The sequence below is a fragment of the Panicum virgatum genome, chromosome 6N, assembly GCF_016808335.1.
Source record: "Panicum virgatum strain AP13 chromosome 6N, P.virgatum_v5, whole genome shotgun sequence".
NCBI lineage: Eukaryota > Viridiplantae > Streptophyta > Magnoliopsida > Poales > Poaceae > Panicum > Panicum virgatum.
In genome coordinates this window covers 46,358,377-46,377,789 of record NC_053150.1, presented here as the reverse complement: position 1 = coordinate 46,377,789, position 19,413 = coordinate 46,358,377, and the positions used below count along the sequence as shown (strand labels likewise).

General features: G+C 51.7%; 1 pseudogene; it reads right to left on the bottom strand.

The window, feature by feature from the left end:
- Positions 1 to 1,297: 1,297 nt before the first annotated feature.
- On the bottom strand, positions 1,298 to 6,147 carry LOC120677496 (annotated as a pseudogene).
- Between the last annotated feature and the right edge of the window lie 13,266 nt (positions 6,148 to 19,413).

Here is a 19,413-nt window from a genome sequence, read left to right as displayed (position 1 = left end):
GATGGAAAGAAATATTCCCGTGACAAGAGGGCATGGCCACAGGCCTCCCCCCAACCGGCGCCGCCTGTCTGCAGCTGTGTGCCCCCGGCGTGTTCGGCCAACGCCGCGCCGCGCGCCACGGCCCGTCGCCGTCGGTGTGGATGAATCCCGAACAGATGCCTCGTCGTCGCTCGCGCTCGAGTCGAGACCATGGAGCGCGAGCTTCTCTGCGTGCGATCTGGCTCGGCGACGACGCCGAGGTGACGTGACTAAACGAGGAACAGGGGACCTGCATGCATCTGCGAGGTTCAGAAAAAGGGACGGCGAGGAAAGACTGAACAAGAAGAAACGAACACCATGGTTCTGTAATTCTGTTTCCCTGCTATGGATTGAGCCTGGGACTGAAACTTGGTGCGGTGATTCTTCGTTGAACCCCCAGGCTCCATGAATTTTCTCAGATTTTTTGGATCTCGGTTTGGCTACGAACGAACTGAAACACAAGAACACAAGGGGGTGGACGGTACTTGAAATACCGTCCGTCCACCCCGCCTCCAGATTTTCTCGATTTAATTTCTCCCTCCACAAAGCGAGGATAGAAATGAAATTTGGTGGGTTGTTTCGACATTTCTTGCTCAGTGTGTGGGATTTTTTTCAGAATTTTTCGTCGCGATTTGGATCGGGAAATGGAGCGAGACAGGGCACCGGGGGGTGGACGGTGATTGAAATACCGTCCACCCCCCGTCCCGGCCGTCCCCAACGGGCCCGACCAATCACCGCCCGGGGAACGGCTTCTCCCTCGCGCGGCCGTTTCTCCTCGTCTCACTGCCTCCGGCGCCCACCTTGGTGCGCTTTGTGACGTGCCCAGACGTGGAGCTCGCACTGGCCGGAGATGAGTCAATGGCGCCTCCGGCATGGGCTGGCCGTGGCCCCTCGCCGCGTCCGGCGTCCACCAGGAAAAAAGGATCCCGGCGCACTAGTTCATGCTCATGCCGCCGTCACGCCGCCTAGTGCTACGCACATGTCCGCGACGGCTAGCCGGAGGCCCGGGTTCCGGCCGGCCGAACCTCCGGCCTATGGGCGGCGCCTCCCGTCCGTCGCGCTGGCGGACGCGCGCACGGCGAGGGGACGGGCAGCATAGTGCGCGGGTCGCCGCGCCGGGCACCGCACAGAGCAGCGGCACGGCGGCGCACTGGCCACTGGCCGCGGACGCGCGGCGCGCAGTGCCTTGCTCCAGTTGCTCATGCAGCTTGTGACGGGACAACAGCAGCAAGTTCAAGCTCCAGTTGTAGAATCACAAATGAATGGAGTCGTTCTTGGTGCAAACAATTCGAGCCATGTACAGTTCCAGAGTTCCAAAGGAAACACATAAAGAGTGAAGAATTTGGAACACCAAAAGCTACATGATCCTATTCGACAGTCTGAATGATCAGGCCCATTACCTGTCTCAACCTCTAGATCATACAGCAATAAAAATGGGCAAATACGACTTACCTAATTGCATTACACAAAGGAGAGAAAAAAAGAACTAGTTATGCAAATGGCAGTGGCCAAAAATTGCCAGGCTTCAGTTTCTGACAGGAATTAGTAGTGCCTCCTACGCAGAATCGACCGGCACCATCTTCACCGCAACGGCGATCGGCATGCCAATGAAGCCGATGAAGATGCTGGCGATCCACTGCGTGAACGTGAGAGGGGTCGTGTTCGCGAAGTTGCCGAGGAACTGGATTATGATGAACTGGAAGACGACGGTGCTGCCGAGGACGGCGGCGAACACGTTGTTGTCTAGGATGCCCTCGAAGACATTTATCCTCTCCATCTCCCTTGAGCTCACCTCATTGAATACCTGCACAGTTCAGGGAAAAAAAGAATTAGTGGAGCTTCGCATGCTAAAATGAATGAAAATATAGTATTGTTCATGGATGTTTATTCCATATTCATGAACATTTCAAACTTCCAGTAATCATACTTTCCCAGATTGCCATAAAGAAACCCCTTTTCTGACAGTTGAAAATATCAAAGTACTACTTTCAGGTTTCAGCCTTTCTTAGAAGGGATTCTGTGGAATAATCCCATATTTTCTGATATAAATTCATTAGCACACTAATGCCATACTTCCAGCAAGAAACACAAAGTAAAGCCAACGGGGCCTACATATTTGGTAAAAGCACAAAAATAAATGCAAGAACCACTTCCAAATTACCTGGCAGAATACGAAGCAGTTGAAGATGATTGTGTTCAAGACTAGATCGGAGTTGTCGCCCTCGATTCCAAAGAGCCATTTCCCTTCAGCCTGCAGATACCAAATCACAAGGAACTGGTAGATGGCCTGTCCCATGATGTTCCTCCACATGACGTTGCTGATGAAGTTTCCTTTCCTTCCAACAGGAGTTCTCTTCATCAGCTCATTGTTTGGAGGTTCTGTGGCCAATGCCAGTGCGCCTAGTGTGTCCATGATCATGTTGACCCAGAGCAATTGCACAGCGGTAAGAGGAGCACTCCCTTCATCAACAAGCAGAAGTACAGGAACAGTGAGAAACAACTTACAGAACAAACAGGTTTGGAAGTTTGAAGTTTGCAGCGTTAGTACTAGAACACAAATTTGGATTATCCGAAACATTATTGCAAATATAAAAGGTTCATTCCAGTATTTCTCTGATAAATGTAATTGCATTGCAGCATAAATTCTTTGTTTTAAGAAAAAAATAAAATCAGCTTTGCATAAGGTACCTATCAAGCAAGCTGAAGAGAAGTTTACAATGAGAGCAACCACATTGACTGTCAGCTGAAACTGCACAAACTTCTGAATATTGATGTACACTGATCGACCCCACTTAGCAACAGTAGCTATAGTGGAGAAGTTGTCATCAAGAATGATAACATCCGCACTCTCTTTTGCCACCTTCACATAAAGATGGGAAATCATATCAGAGCGGCGTAATGAACGGCATTGGGTTCAACTCACAGTTTTGCTGATTCTTAAAGTCATTATGGTGATGTCAAGAATAGCACAAGGAATTACATTATTGTTTGATTACTAAAAGCCCAATAGTGATAACATTTTTATGAAATAGAAAATAATTCTACTATTTAATTTATGAAAATGATATAAATAATAGTACCTCAGTTCCAGCAATACCCATTGCAAGCCCAATATCAGCTTCATGAAGTGCAGGTGCATCATTTGTTCCATCACCAGTCACCGCGACAACTTCATCAAATGTAGTCCGAAGATGCTTGACCAAGGTGTGCTTGTCAAGCGGCGAAGACCTTGCCATCACCTGACTCATGAAATCGGATCATATTGACAGATGAACTCAGAAGTGGTAGGCAAAGCAAAGGCAAGTAGTACACCAACCAGCTCACCTGTATTTTCGGTATCAGTTCGTGTAATTCTTCTTCACCCTTGACTCTGAAGTCCGGGCCTTCAATGGCTACACCACCTTCAGTTAAAATGCCACATTCCCTCGCGATCGCCTTCGCCGTGTTGATGTTGTCACCGGTAACCATCCTGACAGTGATGCCTGCTGACCTGCAGATGGCGACCGATTCCTTGACGCCGGGACGGACAGGGTCCTTGATCCCCACAATGCCAATGCAGGTGTACCCATCCATCGGAATCTGATCGCTCGCCGAGAACCCCCCGTCGACGTCGATGTAGGCGAGGCACAGCGTGCGGAGCGCCTCGTTGGCGAAGCTGTCGATGGTGGCCTTGAGGTGATCCAGGGTCGCGCCGTCGAGCGGGGCGACGTTGCCGTGCTCGTCCAGGTACTTGGCGCACGATGCCAGGATGATCTCCGACGCGCCCTTGCAGTGAGCTCGCAGCGCGCCGCCGGGGAGCTGGATGACCACCCCCATCCTCTTCTTGGCCGAGTTGAAGGGCTCGACCTTGACGAGGGTGCTCGCCTTGCGCACCGCAGCGAAGTCGCCGCTGAGCGACAGGCCGAACTCGAGGATGGCGGTCTCGGTGGGCGTGCCCAGGATCTCGCGCTTGCCGTCCTGGTTCAGGACGACGTCGCCGCCGGTGTTGTTGAAGATGGACTGCAGAAGCATCGCCACGACGGAGCTCGGCAGCTCGGTGGGCAAGGTCTTGGTCTCCGAGGAGCTGCTCACGTCCTTGACCTTGCCGCAGATGCAGGCCTTGACGACGGTCATGTGGTTGGTGGTGAGCGTGCCGGTCTTGTCGCTACAGATGGAGGTCGCGGAGCCCATGGTCTCGCAGGCGGCGAGGTGGCGGACGAGCGCCTTGTCGTTCATCATCTTCTTCATGGCGAACGCGAGGCTGAGCGTCACGGCGAGCGGCAGGCCCTCGGGGACGGCCACGACGACGATGGTGACCGCGATGGCGAAGAACTCGAGGAGCTCCAGCGCGTCGTCGCCGGACCAGCTGAAGTAGGAGCCGTCCGAGATCTTGCGCCAGAAGAGGCTCTGGGTGAGCACCGCGAACGTGACGACCGCGAAGGCGAGGCCGATCTTGCCGATGATGGTGGCGACGCCGTTGAGCTTGACCTGCAGCGGCGTCTCGTCGTCGCCGCCCTCGCTGAGGGTCGCCATCAGCTTGCCCCACTGCGTCCTCATGCCGACGGTCGTGACGAGCATCTTGCACGAGCCGTCCTGCACCTTGGTCCCCGACAGCAGGAACGGGTTCTCGGCGTGGACGGCGACCGGCTCGCTCTCACCGGTCAAGCTCGACTCGTTGATGAGCAGCGAGAACCCCGACACGAAGAGCCCGTCGGCGGGCACCTGGTCCCCGATGGAGAGGTGGACGATGTCGCCGGCGAGGAGGTCGTATATGGAGAGCTTCTGCCGGAACCCGCTCCGGGTGACCTGCACGGTGATCTTCTTCTTCTCCTTGTCGAGGTCCTTGAACTGCAGCGACTGGCGGTAGTCGCTGGTGGCGGTGACGAAGACGACGAGCAGGATGCTGGCGACGATGCCGAGCCCGTCGTGCGCGCCGTGGGGCCACCCCTCGGTGGCGATGCCGACGAGGAGGGAGACGAGCGCGCACGCGGCTAGGATCATGAGCGTCATGTCCTGGAGCGCCTCCCACACGAAGACCCAGAAGCTGCGCGCCTCGGCCTCCGCGAACCGGTTGACGCCGAAGAGCTCCTGCCGGGCCGCCAGCTTGTCCGCCGACGCCGGGAGGCCGTCGGACGCCGAGGTGCAGAGCTTGGACAGGACGCCCTCCACGCCGCCGTGCGCCTTGAGGCGCTTGATGTCGTGGCTCTCCACGACGGAGCTCATCTCCTCCGCGCACACGCCGAAGCCCGCCGCCGCGACGTCGGCGGGCACCGTGTAGTCGGCCTGCGGCGGGAGGCCTGCGGTGGATGATCGGAGTTCCGGTTTGCGGTAAGATTCAATTCAGAGGCGAAATTGGGAGAGAGAACTCGACATACCATGGATGAACTGGAGCGCGGCCTTGGAGACGAGCACGGCGACACGGAGCTTCTCCTGGTTGGAGCGCTTCATGGCGGCGGCCTCGGAGCGCTTGTCGAGGTTGGCGGTGAAGCGGAACCGCCGGGTGGGGTTCTTGACGACGCCGACGACGTTGCGCCATCGGCCCAGCGCCTCGTCCGACGAGTGCTTCGCCTTGACGCCCCCAAAGTTCTCCTTGAGGTAGCTCTCCATCTCGCCCAGCCCAGCTGCGTGCTACCGCGCAGGCAAACCAAGCTCTCTCTCCCTCCGTCCCAGGCGGTGGTCGCGTGTCTTGTCTACGGGCGCACCCTCACGCCAGCAGCGAGCATTCCTGAAGCGGGCGACGTACGGATGATCTGAACACGCGCGCGCGAGCCGGTGGTGCTTTCATGGAAGAACAGAAGCTCTCGTGTGGTGGTCGCGAGGTGGAGTGGAGCGGAGGAGGGAGGATGGTGGTGGTCGTGGTCGTGGTGGCGTGGCGAGCTTGCTGGTGTGATGGGTCGTTCGGGATCCGCGCGAGACGGGAGGGGAGGGGAGAGCGAGTGGCACCTCCTCGTCCGCTCTTGCGATCCGGGCCGCGAAACGAGCGGGGCGCCGAGGCCACGGATCGGGAATTCTGTGTGCATACCGTCGGGCGCGGTTGTATATCGCCAAAGGCGACATGACATGCAACCATCGCTTGAAGAACCAGCTCCGCATAGCGCGTGGTGGACTGGTTTTCAGCGACAATCCAATTAGCTAAATAACCTTGTTTGGTCGGGCAAACCATTTTCAGCCCAATAAATATGGCTGCAACAATCCAATTAGCCCTGCGAGAATGACATGTGCACCCATGCAGAAAAGATAAAATAATATCATCACCCACATGCAAACAGGTTTGAAATTAAAAAAAGGCATAAATCCCAGAGCATGTATCCAAGTTAAATTCTGATTGCACCATTGTATTTGTTGCGTCAAGATCATCAAAACAAGATTACACTTAACTATATTTGAAGAATTTTATTTTTTGAATATTTTTTTTGATAAAGCTCAAATGTATGGAACACTGCGAACAAATGCATATAACAAAATATTAAACACGGCGAACAAATAATAGAGCACTGCGAACAAAATTTAAACACCACAAATTAAAATTTGGTGCATGCATGTTGCCAGCTAAATAGGAGAAGTTCTGCGTATGCATATAAAAGAAGACAATGAAGATAACATCATCCATATGCATGCAAATCCAGAACTAAAAAAATTATAACTATTAAATTGTGCATCCAAATTAAATTTGAATTGCACCATTATCGTTCTTGTCATAAATTAGTATTGCACCACTATCTTTTTGTGACAAATCTTGAAAACAAGACTCCACTTGTCTATGTTTCCATGATCTTTTAAAAATAATTTAAACTAAATAATTAATTTCAGCTATTAGGGACAAATATTTTAATAACACGAACATATGACTTTTGTAAGAACAAAAAATAAACATGATGCACAAATAATAATATAATATGAACAAAAGACTAAACATAATGAGCATTTACTCATGTAGGATCAAAAACAAAAAAAATGTCGAGAACAATACGCTGAACAACTTTTTCCATAAAGTAAATAAATAATTTGATATTGCGAACAAATTAGTTACATGTAGACAAATAATTTTACATAAAACCCAAATGGTTCTACAGTGCAAAAAAAGTCATTCTTATAAACATATATACATGTGCTAAATAAATTATAGTATAACTAAATAGTTATTTTATACATTATAACATAAATAAATTAGTATACATTAAGCATTACTTGATCATAAATATAAATAAATAGAATTATAGTATTCTACATGTAAGTGTCAATCTATTAACAAAAAATATGGTTGATATGAATTATAAAAAGGATAAATTACAAATTTAAATAAAGATTATATGTATGAGGTTCATAATCAAGCAAGAAAATGAATAAATAAATAAATAAATGGATACAAAGGATTGAAAAAGAAATAAAAGATATAGGAAAAAGAAGAAAAGAACAAGAGACATAAATATAAGAAGAAAATAAATAGCCTAGCACTATGAAGAATTAAGACTCCAAAGTGAACACCTGAACAAACTGTACATACTCACATAAAATATACACATGTAAAACTACGAATGCACAAAATTAATAAGTAGATTTAGAGGAGATTATATGAACTCTAAGAAGATAAATGATAAATTTATGTATATGAAGTAAGAGAAGAATGAAATTTAAAGTAGAAATGAAATAAAAGGATAGATATAGAATGAATGGATGAAAATAAGTATGCAATGAGAAATAAAAGAATAAAAGAAAATACCATTAGATAAGGAATAGTGGTGCTTGTTTGGGGGGTGTGCCACCTGAAATCGGGCTTGAAGCTCTCGCCTTACCAACGAGCCGACTGTTGATGGCTGTTGGTCACGACTACTACAAAAAAGTGAAGATGAATCTTTCTATTTCACATGGAGGAGTGTGCACATAGCATAGAACTGGAAGCAGCACTAGTGTACAGAGAAGACTGGATGTGAACACGAAACTTTACAGGAAGAAGAATAAAAACATTAGATACTATTATTGTCTCCTGAAAATTACGACAGAACATTTTTTCCATTTGTTACAATGGAATAATTTGTTGTTGCTCCGAAAAATGGGCAACTAACAAACTACTTGACTGCGTGTTGTCGTGCATCCGATCGGATATGGCCTAGCACACAATGACTCGAGGATTTAGACTGGTTCGGGCCGGAAATGCCCTACGTCCAGTATGGGGGTGGTTCTCTGCTTGTATTGCTCGAGCCCAGGTGCTCATGAGCGAGAAGGAGATGGGGAGTTACAGTTGAACGAGTAGAGCTAGAAAGCCAGAAAACTAGAGTGTGGAGGCTAAGAATCCCCTCCACTTCCTATGCGGAGTGTCCTCCCTTTTATAGACCAAGGGAGGCTCCTTACAGAAAAAGCTAATGTGTTGCCCAAGAAGAAAAGTGGCACTGCATGCTCTTCCGGATGGGGCTTCTCAGTCGGGGGCGTCGTCCTGTCACTTCAACTAGGCAAGGTTGTGTCTGCAGTATGGTCATCATAACATTGTGCTGGTGGTGTGGAGCTGATAGACTCCTGTCTTGTCCCCTCGTAGGGACATGCATGCAAGTAGAGTAGTAGAGTCCCCCTGCAGTGGTGTCAGTAGCCATCATTGCTCCCATGGGAGAGTGGTTGGCTAGCACAATAGCTTTGACTTGGGGTGCTGCCTTCTCCTCCATGTAGCCATCATTGCTCCCATGGGAGAGTGGTTGGCTAGCACAATAGCTTTGACTTGGGGTGCTGCCTTCTCCTCCACGGCTTGCCCATGTGGGCCTGTCAGTGCATGGAGTATTCTTGATTGTTTTTCCTGCTCGTGCACGCGAGCTCAGTCGGGGAATTGAACCAGTGGTTTTTGTTTAGCTGTGACGGTCATTTAAGTGGGCCTGCTAGGGACCCCGGGCCCTTGGACCCGTCATTTGTTCTAGTGAAACATTTTTTCCTAGTGCTAAGCTTGAATCCAACTAAATAATTTTAATTTTTGTTCCGATGAAATTTTGTTTATTCTAATGGAACAAATTTTCCATTGAAACAATAACAATTTTGTTCTAGTGGAACAATTTGTTCCAATCATAGAGGAGCTAGGGCTGGCGGGCCTAAAAAGAATTAGCAGCCCAACAAAGCAGGCTATGGTAGCAACGGGTGGGCAACGACCCATGAATGAAATCGGCCCAGCAAATAAATCAAGGTAGACGGTCCCTATTTTGCGATAGATTGACCGGAAGTAACTCACATTATGAAATGACTCGGGTTTTCGAAAGAAGAATCCGAATCCCTGTATCATCGTGATAGTCCCTGGATCAGTAGCTATCACATACAGAACTCATTTCAGGCAGTGAATCAGTTCATACTCACTTAAAACTGGTTCAAACATGGATTTAATTATTACAAGATCCGTAGGATCTGCAGTACGAATTTATTACAAGCCCATTGGGCTAAATGGAACAAACAGAAAACAGAAGCGGTAGCTGGTCTTCAGGCCATCCTTATCTCGAACTTCAATCCCACAGGCAGTACTTGAGCGTAGCACGGGCTTCTAAGTCCTCAATCGTACCATCCGTCGTTGTTGGTGTCGAACTCCTGATCGGATCCTGCATCTTGCCCATCTATCCCCAAGGACGGGATATGTTCACGTCACCATCCGTATGCAAGATTTAAGTGGATGCAAAGGTATAAAAAATAGCCAAGGATAGGCTGAGGTTTCCTATGCAAGCACAAGTATCTACACATATCCATAATCATGTCTCTCACCCATCCTAGGTCGGTGCAGGAACTCCCTCTCCCTGCACCTCATCTGACTCCACAGGGGAAAGTGGACTAGAGGGAGGTAGAAATCTAGGTTTACTACTCTAGATGAAGTAACAAAAAAGTAGGAATATACATGACCGAGTACGCGGCTATACGTATAGTTTTCACCCTGCAGGGGTTGTACACTTGTACCCACTCGCCCCGTCGCCAGCCAGCAGACAACTCCGACTGACTCCGAGGCACCGGTCTACTGAGAATGAGACTAACCGCTACGACACCATCCTGTCCCCCCAGGTTGGGATGCATCCTCTCGCAAGAGGTCGCCCTGGAGTTGTGTGGCCCCACCCCTTGCCATCCGGAGTTTATATAAGGCCCATGCTACTCCCGCATCGGGCCTCCCCCGCACATACCCTACTTCTAACAGGTCTAGTGACGCGCATATCTAGCTCAGACCGGGTCCACCCACATAATAGATAAGTGGTGTGCACGTTTACAAAGTCCCACAAATCATAGTTACCGCATATGTCCATAAGAGCCGGGGCAAGCACTCCTCACGCGGTCCTCCGCAGTGGTCCACCAAAGGCACCCATAACAGGTATTGCCTCTCCTTGGGCACCCATAACAGGTATTGCCCCTCCTTTTCTTCTCTTCCCGCACCCGGCACAGGTGCTCCCCAGAATGTGCCCAATACACATTCCCGGCCAGTAGCTTGCCCCCGCTAAAAGCCCTATCTCTGGCTCCTCACAAAGTAGGTCTCATGCATGCCAAGACTATCATATCATGGAATTCCCATACCCATACACTCTCATAGTGGCCAAAGCATCCAAGAATCAATCAAGGTATAGGGATGTAAGGAATACGGTATAAGTAGGCCATGCAGGCTTATCTCTCTCTCACACACACACACACAAGTAAAGCGATAGCAATTCTAGCAAGCAATGCCCATAGGAATTCAAGTCATAGATGGGCGTGAACCTGAGTGCTCCTCGTAGAACTCCTGGGCCTCCCGGTAGTCCTCGTCGTCGGTCTTCTCTTCAGCAGCAGGACCTAATCGTAATTACAGATTACTATAGGGGCCAAAGTGAAAAAATGCACAACACTACTCAAATAAGATCCAACTCACAACAAAACCTACTTTAACGCATAGATCATGATTTTAGAAGAATTATGAAACTGATTTCATAATTTTCGGAGCTCCGGTTGATTTATTATGATTTTCTGAAGCTTAAAATAATTTCTGGAATTAAATAAAGGTTTTCGGAAAAAGAAAAACACACAGACTGACACGTGGCAGCACCGGGGAGTGCCACGTGTCCTGCTGATGTCAGCATGACATCAGCACGGGGTCCGCCAAATGCTGACGTCATCATGGCCTTTGATGACGTCAGCGTTGACTCGGTCAACATTGACCAAGTCAACGGTCAACTTGGTCCACGTCCAGGTGGGGTCCACATGTCAGCGGCACTGGGTCACTGACCAGTGGACCCCGCATGTCAGGTCCATTAAAAGAAAAAGAAAAAGGAAAGGGTGGCTTGGGTTCATGGGCTCAAGGCAGTCCGGGCCGGCTCGACAGCCCAACAGGCTCGTCTTGGTGGGTTGACGCGGCTCGTGGCTTGATGGACCGGCTCTGCTCGGCTTGGCCCACACTTGGCAGGCCGGCTTGGCAAGAGGACAGCGGCCCATCTCCTCTCTTCTTCTTCTTTCCTTTCCCTCCTTTCTTCTCCCCTTCTTCCTTTCTTCTTTTCTTCCCTTGCTGCCCGCGCAGGTCCGCGGGTCGGCGGCATCCTCCTTCCTCTGTTGGCTTGGTCCGGCAATGGCGCGACCTCCAGGCAGTGATGGCGACAGCGGTGGTGAAGCGGCGGGTCTCCAAGCGGCGACGGCGTCGGGGCCTCCAGGCGGCGACAGCGAGGTGGATCTGCTCCGGGGACGCTGCGGCGAGGACCGGTTCTAGCGGGGTGCAGGGCTCGCGGGTCGCCGGCGAACCAGGTTCGTGGCGGCATGCCAGAGCAAGGTGATAGAGTGGCCGGGTTGGACGGGTCTAGGTACGGACTCGACGCGCTCAAACGCGCGCGACGCGCGCAGGGTGAAGCCATGGAGAGACTGCCGCGGCGGCAAGCAGGGCCAAGGTGGCGGTGGTCAGCAAGGCCGGGCGACGGTCTCCGCGGTGGCGAGCAGGGCTCAGCTCTTCTTCATCTTGGGCAAGGCAAGGCCAAGGCGGGGCCGGGCACGGCGAAGGTGTGGCTAGCGTGCGCGTGCGGTGTTCAGGCGCAGGGCGTGTGCTCGTGTGTGGACAAGGAGCCCATGGCGTGGCGAGGGGTGTACACGGCGAGGCCAAGGTAAGGTCAGGCTCAAGTGGCAAAGGCGCAGGTAGCGTGTGCGCGGGACAAGGCCGGCACGACGGCGACTTGGTCGTGGCCGCCGACGGCGCGGCAGCGGATCGAGGGCGACGGCTTCCTTGGGCGGTTCAGGGCGCGCGCGCGTGCGGGCGCTCGCCATGGACGAGGCCATGGCGCGGCGCCGGGCTGGTCTAGGCGGCGAGGCTCGAGCATGCCAGAACGTGCTCGTGTGCGCGTGGGCAAGGCGGACGGCGACGCGGCCATCTGGCGGTGCCGGCGGGGTGTGCGCATGCCAAAGGGCATGGCTAGGTCCGTGCGGCATGCGGAGTGAGGGCGAAGCGGTCCGGTCAGGTACCCTGGCAGGGCAAAGGTGGCTCGACGGAGCACGCGGACGCTCGAAAAGCCGAGGTCTGGCGTGGCCACGGCGCACGCATGGCGATGCCGTGGCGAGGCCATGGTGGGGTTGAGCGGAAACGGCGGGGATCAAGGTGAGAACGGCGTCGGGCTCCTACAATGTGCACACACAAAGGGTAAAGGGGCCCTATGGCTTGCTACGGCTCACCGGCGGCGAGGTGGAGCGGGTGCCTACCGTGCGGCTCGGAGAAGAAAGGGGCGAAGCAAAGTCGAGGCGCGGCCGTGGAGAGTCGGGGCTGTGCAGGGAGCGCAGCAACGTTGATGTCGTCGATCGGGGGCGCCGGCGTGGCGAAGAGCTCCGGCGGCGTTGGCTTCTCCTTCCTTCCTTCCTCCTCCTTCTCTCCTTCCTCCTCTGCTTTCCTTCTTCTTGGCGGCGGCGGCTGGGAAGGGGAAAATTCCCCAAGCTAGGGTTCCCGTGGCGGCCAAGGCTGGCTTTATAGGGGCGTGCTAGGGTTTAGGGCTAGTGGCCGATTGGGGCACGGACGCCGAGGTTCGACGGCACGGATGGGACCGGCTCGGCGTGGGCGACGTGGAGCACATCCAAGCGGTCCGTGGGGGCTTGACGCGCAAGCAGAAGGGGACAGGGCAGCGCGGTTCGTGGCGAGCGTCGCGGGCGTCTGCTGGTGTGGCAGGCGAGGCCATTGGCCCTCCTTGGCACGGAGCGGAGGCACGCGCGCGGGCAGGTGAGACGAGGGGGGGCGGCGTCCGCGTGGGTGGTGATGCAGGGGAGCGGCAGAGTGGTTGGAAGGAAGGGGAAAGCTGGCGAGCGGGGCCGGTTTGCCAGCAGGTGAAGGGGGTGCGGCGCTTGGGCTGTGCAGGCCGCGCGCGCCGAGCGCGTGGGTTAGCGCGTGCGCGGGTTGGGCCGTGGTTCAGGCCGGCGGGATGCGAAGCAGGCCGCACCGGCGGGTTGGGCCGGCGGGATGTTAGGTGGGTTTGGGCTGAGATCAAAGGTTAGGCCTAGTCAGGAGATAGGTTGGGCTGGTTTGAGGTTATGGTGTTTAGTGGGTTTAGAAGTTAGTTGGGTACTGGCCCAAGTTAGTTGTTAGCATTTGGATTTCATTTGAATGGCCAAATTCAAATGAAATCCCACACAATTTCAAACAAGAGAAAATAAACTTACTTGAATTCAAATAAACAAGGTAGATCCAATAACTCCAAATAAAATCCAAATGATTCATACTAACAATATTGTCCTTATATTTATTTGGTTTTAAATTCTAGGAATTTTGAGATAGAGAAGAAGTCATTCTTAGATTATTCTAGCTATTATCACTTCCACACAAAAAAAAGTTTTTGAAAACTCATATTTTCGGAATATATAACATTCTGTAAAAATTACGGGATGTTACACATTACCCCTAATACAACCCGAAAAAAGATTGTTAAGTGCCTGCGTGGCCGTGTGCCGGGGGCTATTCGGGGTCACTCTTGTTACCCTAAGGAGATCCATCACAGAAAGGCTTAGACGGAGCTGGACCGCAAATTGCTTTTGGGCCGTCAGTCCACAGCTTCCCCTGTAATTGGACTAAAATTGTTCCGTTGGAAAAATAAGTTCTACTAGCATAAAAAAATTCAGTTGGATACGATCTTATCTTGAAAACGAAAAAATATTCCACTAGAACAAATAGTTCCGTTGGAATATAATGAAAAAATGATTCATTGGAACTTCAATGGAAAAAAAGAAAAAAAGAAAAAAAAACTGGACCTTATACACGACAGGAGGCTTGTGAACCACCCATCAGCTAGTGGGCTGCCCTCAGGCGCTTGTGCGAACGGTCCGCACCCGCGCGTGACCCCTAGTATTTGGGCGCGTGCCCGGATCGGTGCCGCTGTTTCGGGCCTGTCTGCCGTGGACTTGGGTTGCGGGAAAGCGGGCCGTTCGGCTGCTGGCCTGGCCTTCTGCGATCTGAAAAGGGACACTACTTGGGCTATACCTACTGAAAATGTCGTGATAGCACGGTCTGCGGACCCGGGCAGCGCGGCCATTTTTGATGATGAATGTATCCTCCCCGAACGGCCCAGTACATAACAAGATGCTGCCACATCAACCAGGAAAAAAATAAAAGGTAGGTAGCTTCGCGAAGCGTCCCGTTCCCCAAGCTCTAGCGGCGAGCTCCAGGCGAATCTCGATCCCCCACCCGTTTCTCGCCGATTCCTGTTCTCTGACGGCGTCGCCGGCGCCGGAGGGGAAGGGAATCGGCTCGAGAAACAGATGAGGTCCTGTATATCTGCTAGCTTTAGGTTTAGTCTAGTAGATTAGGTTGTAGATTTGGTTCTCCCTCTGTCGGTGCTTGCCGGTGGTGGTTCCATGTCCCACCACAGTGTCTTCGCCGGAGGTCACGTCGACTGCGGAGGAGGTGCCATCGGTGATTTGCTGTGGTGGTTAGTTTTTCTCTTTTGCCGAATAAAGGTTCTCCAGCTCCTCTTCGTCTGTGATGACAGCGGTGTCATCTTCGACGAAGATGCTGTGAGCTTCTATTGCCTCCTCTGTTCTTGTCCCAAAGGGTGGGGGTCTTCTTCTGCGGCTGTGGAGGATCTCTCAGCTCTGGCGGCAGAGGTAGAAGAGGGTCTTTTGCTCTCCGTTTCTTTGTGTTTTGAAATGTGTTGGGGATTGGACCGTCGGGAATGTGCCCGGAGGTTAATCCCAGCCTCGAAAACATCTCCTAACTTGTCTGCAAGGCTCCGGTGTTGGGTAACAAGTGCGCACGAAGGCTGCTCGGTGCCAACAAAGACACCGGGGACCGAGAAGCTCACTTTCGGGACCGAAGGTGTGGGACGAACACTCAGGAGCACAAGCCTGAGGTCCGCAACCTGTGAAGCTTCGAAGGAGTCACCTTCGGGAGACCGAAGGAGACAGTCGATCGCACCGTCGGCAGGCCGAAGGTGACAAGTGGCTACTCAGAAGCACAAGCTTAAAGATCTAGACCTTCGCCACCGACAAACAAAGGATCCCATGTTCGGGCGGCTGAAGGTGACGGCTGATCGCTCGAAGACGGAGCATTCAGGGGTGCGACCTCCGAAGTACCCCGAAGGACTCCAAGCCCTTCGGCGGGTGTAGGCGTGCATGTAAAACATGAATACGTGAGAAGGTCAGATTTGTACACCTCTCACCTTGTAATTTTACCTCGGATCCGGCTGTAAGTGAGCTGTAAATGAGTTGGAAGGGGGCAATTTGGGGAAACCTGGCCGAGGGCTAGGGGTATAAATAGCCCCCTCTCTCCACAGTGTAAAGGGTTGAATTTTCTGGTTATTACTGGAGAATTGCCTACCTTCATTGCCATTTTCGTACTGTTCATAATCCCTGTTTGGGCATCTAAAAAGCTAAGATCCCAACAGCGGCGCCCACCGTTCTAGCTCGAAAGACAACCTTCGATGGCCCCGGCGAAGAGGAAAGCCCCCGACGGCACCACAAGCAACACCACTGAGCCTAGCCATGTCCCCGACGGCCCTCAGCACAAAGAGGCCAACCCACGAATTGAAGACATCACCAACAAAGCTGTTCTTCATGGAGATCCGGTTGATGACACTGAAAACACCGAAGCTCATCAAGCCCAATCGGCGGAGCTCACAGCAGCAGCACTCAAGCTCAAGGCTCTAGATATGAAGAAAAGGAACATCGAAGCTCAGCTCGCCACCAAAAAGAGGGCACTGGACCAGGCAAACAAGCTAGCCGAGGCCAGACGCAAGCTAGCAGAAATGGAGGCGGAAGTTGAGAATTTGCAGAGGGCATACCAAGAAATGCCCGAAGGTTCTGCCCAACAAGAAAACTGCATCATCCACCAGACAACCTTCGCTCACAGTGAAGACCGAAGGCCACCACCGGTCAACCTCCCATTTGACCCGACTTCGCCACTCTCAGTCGCTCTGCAGCGAACTTCATGGCCGCTTGGCTACAAGCCCACACAGCTCCCCAAGTACAATGCAACAACTGATCCAACCCAGTTCCTCATAGCCTACGAAGCAACCATCGCTTCGACCGGAGGTGACGACTCAACCATGGCCAAGTCCTTCGTCATGGCCTGTGAAGGTTCTGTGGCCAACTGGTACTCATACCTTCCCCCGCAATCAATCAACAATTGGTACCAGCTGAAAGGCAGGCTCCTCCAGGACTTTCAGGGATTCAGAAGGCTAAATACCAACACTATGAAAGATTTCAAGTGCCCATAGCACGACCGTGAGCCACTCTATGACTATTTCCGGAGGTTCATTCAGAAGAAGGCTCAAATCCCAAACTTCCCAGAGAAGGATGCGATCGAGAAATGCATCGAAAGTCTCCTGCTTGGCTAGCTTGCTTCTCATCTCACAAGAGAGCCCCTGAGGACCCTGGAGGAGCTCTATACAGAAGCAGAGAAGTACGCGAAGTCAGACGCCGACAACCACAGAAGGGTCGAGCAAAGAAGAATCATGCGTCAGGCAGAAAAATACAATCAGCAAACATGGCAGCAAGAGCAGCCAGCTCAGCAGCTCATCCTACCTCTGGAGCCTTCGCATGATGATGAGGATCAGATAACCTTCGATCCCTTCATGATACCGCCAGAGTCAGAACCTCATCACTCAAATAACAAACAACCTTCATCCGGAGCACAGGGCAGAGGAAGGGGCCGAGGTCGTGGACCTTCGCGTGAGCCCAAAAAATTCTTCTGTCACTTCCACGGGTCTGCCTCCGACCATAGAACAAACCAGTGCCCGGAGAAGAAGAAGACCCTTGACAGAATGGAGTCCGAGAAAAAAAGCCAAGCTAGTTGGGCATACTACATGGCCTCAGACTCCACAAACTCAGCAAATACAATACACACAACCTTCGTTCGTTCCACCCCCCCCCCATTTACCCAAGCATACCGCCCACCCATGTTCAACTACAACCACAACTGGCAGCCACAGCCAAACCATCAAACACAACCCAGTCAACCCACCACCCAAGCTCAACCAACACAAGAGCAGCTACCACCACCCCTAGTCCACCCACCAAAAAAAGAAAACCAAACCACAAATAGCCAACCCGCGGCACTACCAACCTTCGGGATGATCATGCCCATCTCCGGAGGTTCCACCCTGGACTTTGAAAACAAGAGACAGCGCAGAGACTACTTCAGGCAAGTCCATTGCATCGTCTCCGAAGGTCCAACCAAGAGAACCCAGTGGTCACACTCCCCGATCACCTTCACTGAAGAAGATGTTAACCTTATCAGCTACCCACACACAGACGCTCTTGTCATCGAGGCAAATATTCAGGGCTGGAGGGTTGGCAAGATACTAGTTGACACTGGCAGTTCTGCAGACATCATCTTTTCCGACACCTTTAACAAGATGGGGATCGACCGAAGCCTGCTTCAACCTTCGAATATTCCTTTAATGGGATTCGGAGGAAAGAGATTGAACACAATTGGCAAACTGTCACTCCCTCTGTCCTTCGGAGACACGGCCAATGCAAGAATAGAGCACATCACCTTCGATGTGGTGGAGATGCCCTACCCATACCGCGCAATCCTAGGAATGGGGACAATCAATAAGTTCGAAGCTATCGTTCATCAACTGTACTTGTGCATGAAGATCCCAGCTCCCGCAGGGGTCATCACCATCTGCGGGGACCAGCAGCTTGCACGGGACATAGAGCGGGGATACACCCCAGGCCAGAAAAATGTCCACAACCTTCGGACCGAATCTAAGTCTGTTACCTTGAAAGAGCAGCAAAAAGACAACGAGAAAGCAACCTTCGAGGAAGACTGCGAAGTCAAGAAGGTCCCCCTCGACGTACATCTACCAGACAAGATGGTAACAATCAATGCAACCCTCAAGCCCGAGGAAGAAAAATAACTTCTTGAGTTCCTCCGCAAGAACCAAGATGTTTTTGCATGGTCCGCCAGTGACCTACGGGGCGTTAGCAGAGATATCATTGAGCATCGCTTGGACATCAGCCCAAACATCAAGCCAAAGAAGCAGAAGCTTCGCAAAATGGCAGATGAAAAAGTCGCAGCAGTCAAGGCCGAAGTCCAGAGACTGCTAGATGCAAATGTTATTCGAGAAGTCAAATATCCAACATGGCTGGCAAACACAGTGCCGGTCAAAAAGAAGAATGGCAAGTGGCGCATGTGCATCGATTTCACTGACCTCAATATAGCCTGCCCGAAGGATGACTTCCCACTGCCAAGAATCGACAGTGTCGTCGATGATGCGGCAAACAATCAACTGATGTCTCTGTTAGACTGTTTCTCCGGATACCATCAGATTTGGATGAGGAAAGAAGACGAAGAAAAAACAAGTTTCATAACCCCCTTCGACACCTACTGCTTCGTGAGGATGCCCGAAGGATTGAAAAACGCAGGACAGTCTTTTTCAAGAATGTCTTCGGTGGTCCTAGAGCACCAACTCAGAAGAAATGTCCGGGCTTACGTTGATGATATTGTAGTAACAAGTTCAATAAGAGGCAACCATGTGGCAGACCTGGCTGAAACCTTCGCAAGCCTAAGAAAAGCAGGGCTGTCCTTGAACTCCAACAAATGCATCTTTGGAGTTCACAAAGGAAAGATGCTAGGATGCCTCGTGTCCACCAAAGGCTTCGAAGCAAATCCTGACAAAGTAAAAGCGCTCTGGAACATGGAGGAGCCCAAGTCCATCAGGGACGTACAGAAGCTCACAGGGCAGATAGCAGCCCTAAACAGATTTATCCCTCGCTCTGCTGACCGAAGCCTACCATTCTTCAAGGTCCTTCTCAATGCAAACAAATTCGAGTGGGTCCTCGAGCAAAGCGAAGCCCTCCAAGCACTCAAAAACCATCTCCAGAACATGGTCAAAATGACCTCACCTGACCCGAAAGATGTGTTGCTCCTGTACATCGCGGCATCCTACTCTGCTGTCAATGCAGCGCTCGTCCTCGAGAGGGAAATCGAGGGAAAGAAGAAGCAGCTACCTGTTTACTTCGTATCCGAAGCTCTTTCAGGATCGAAGC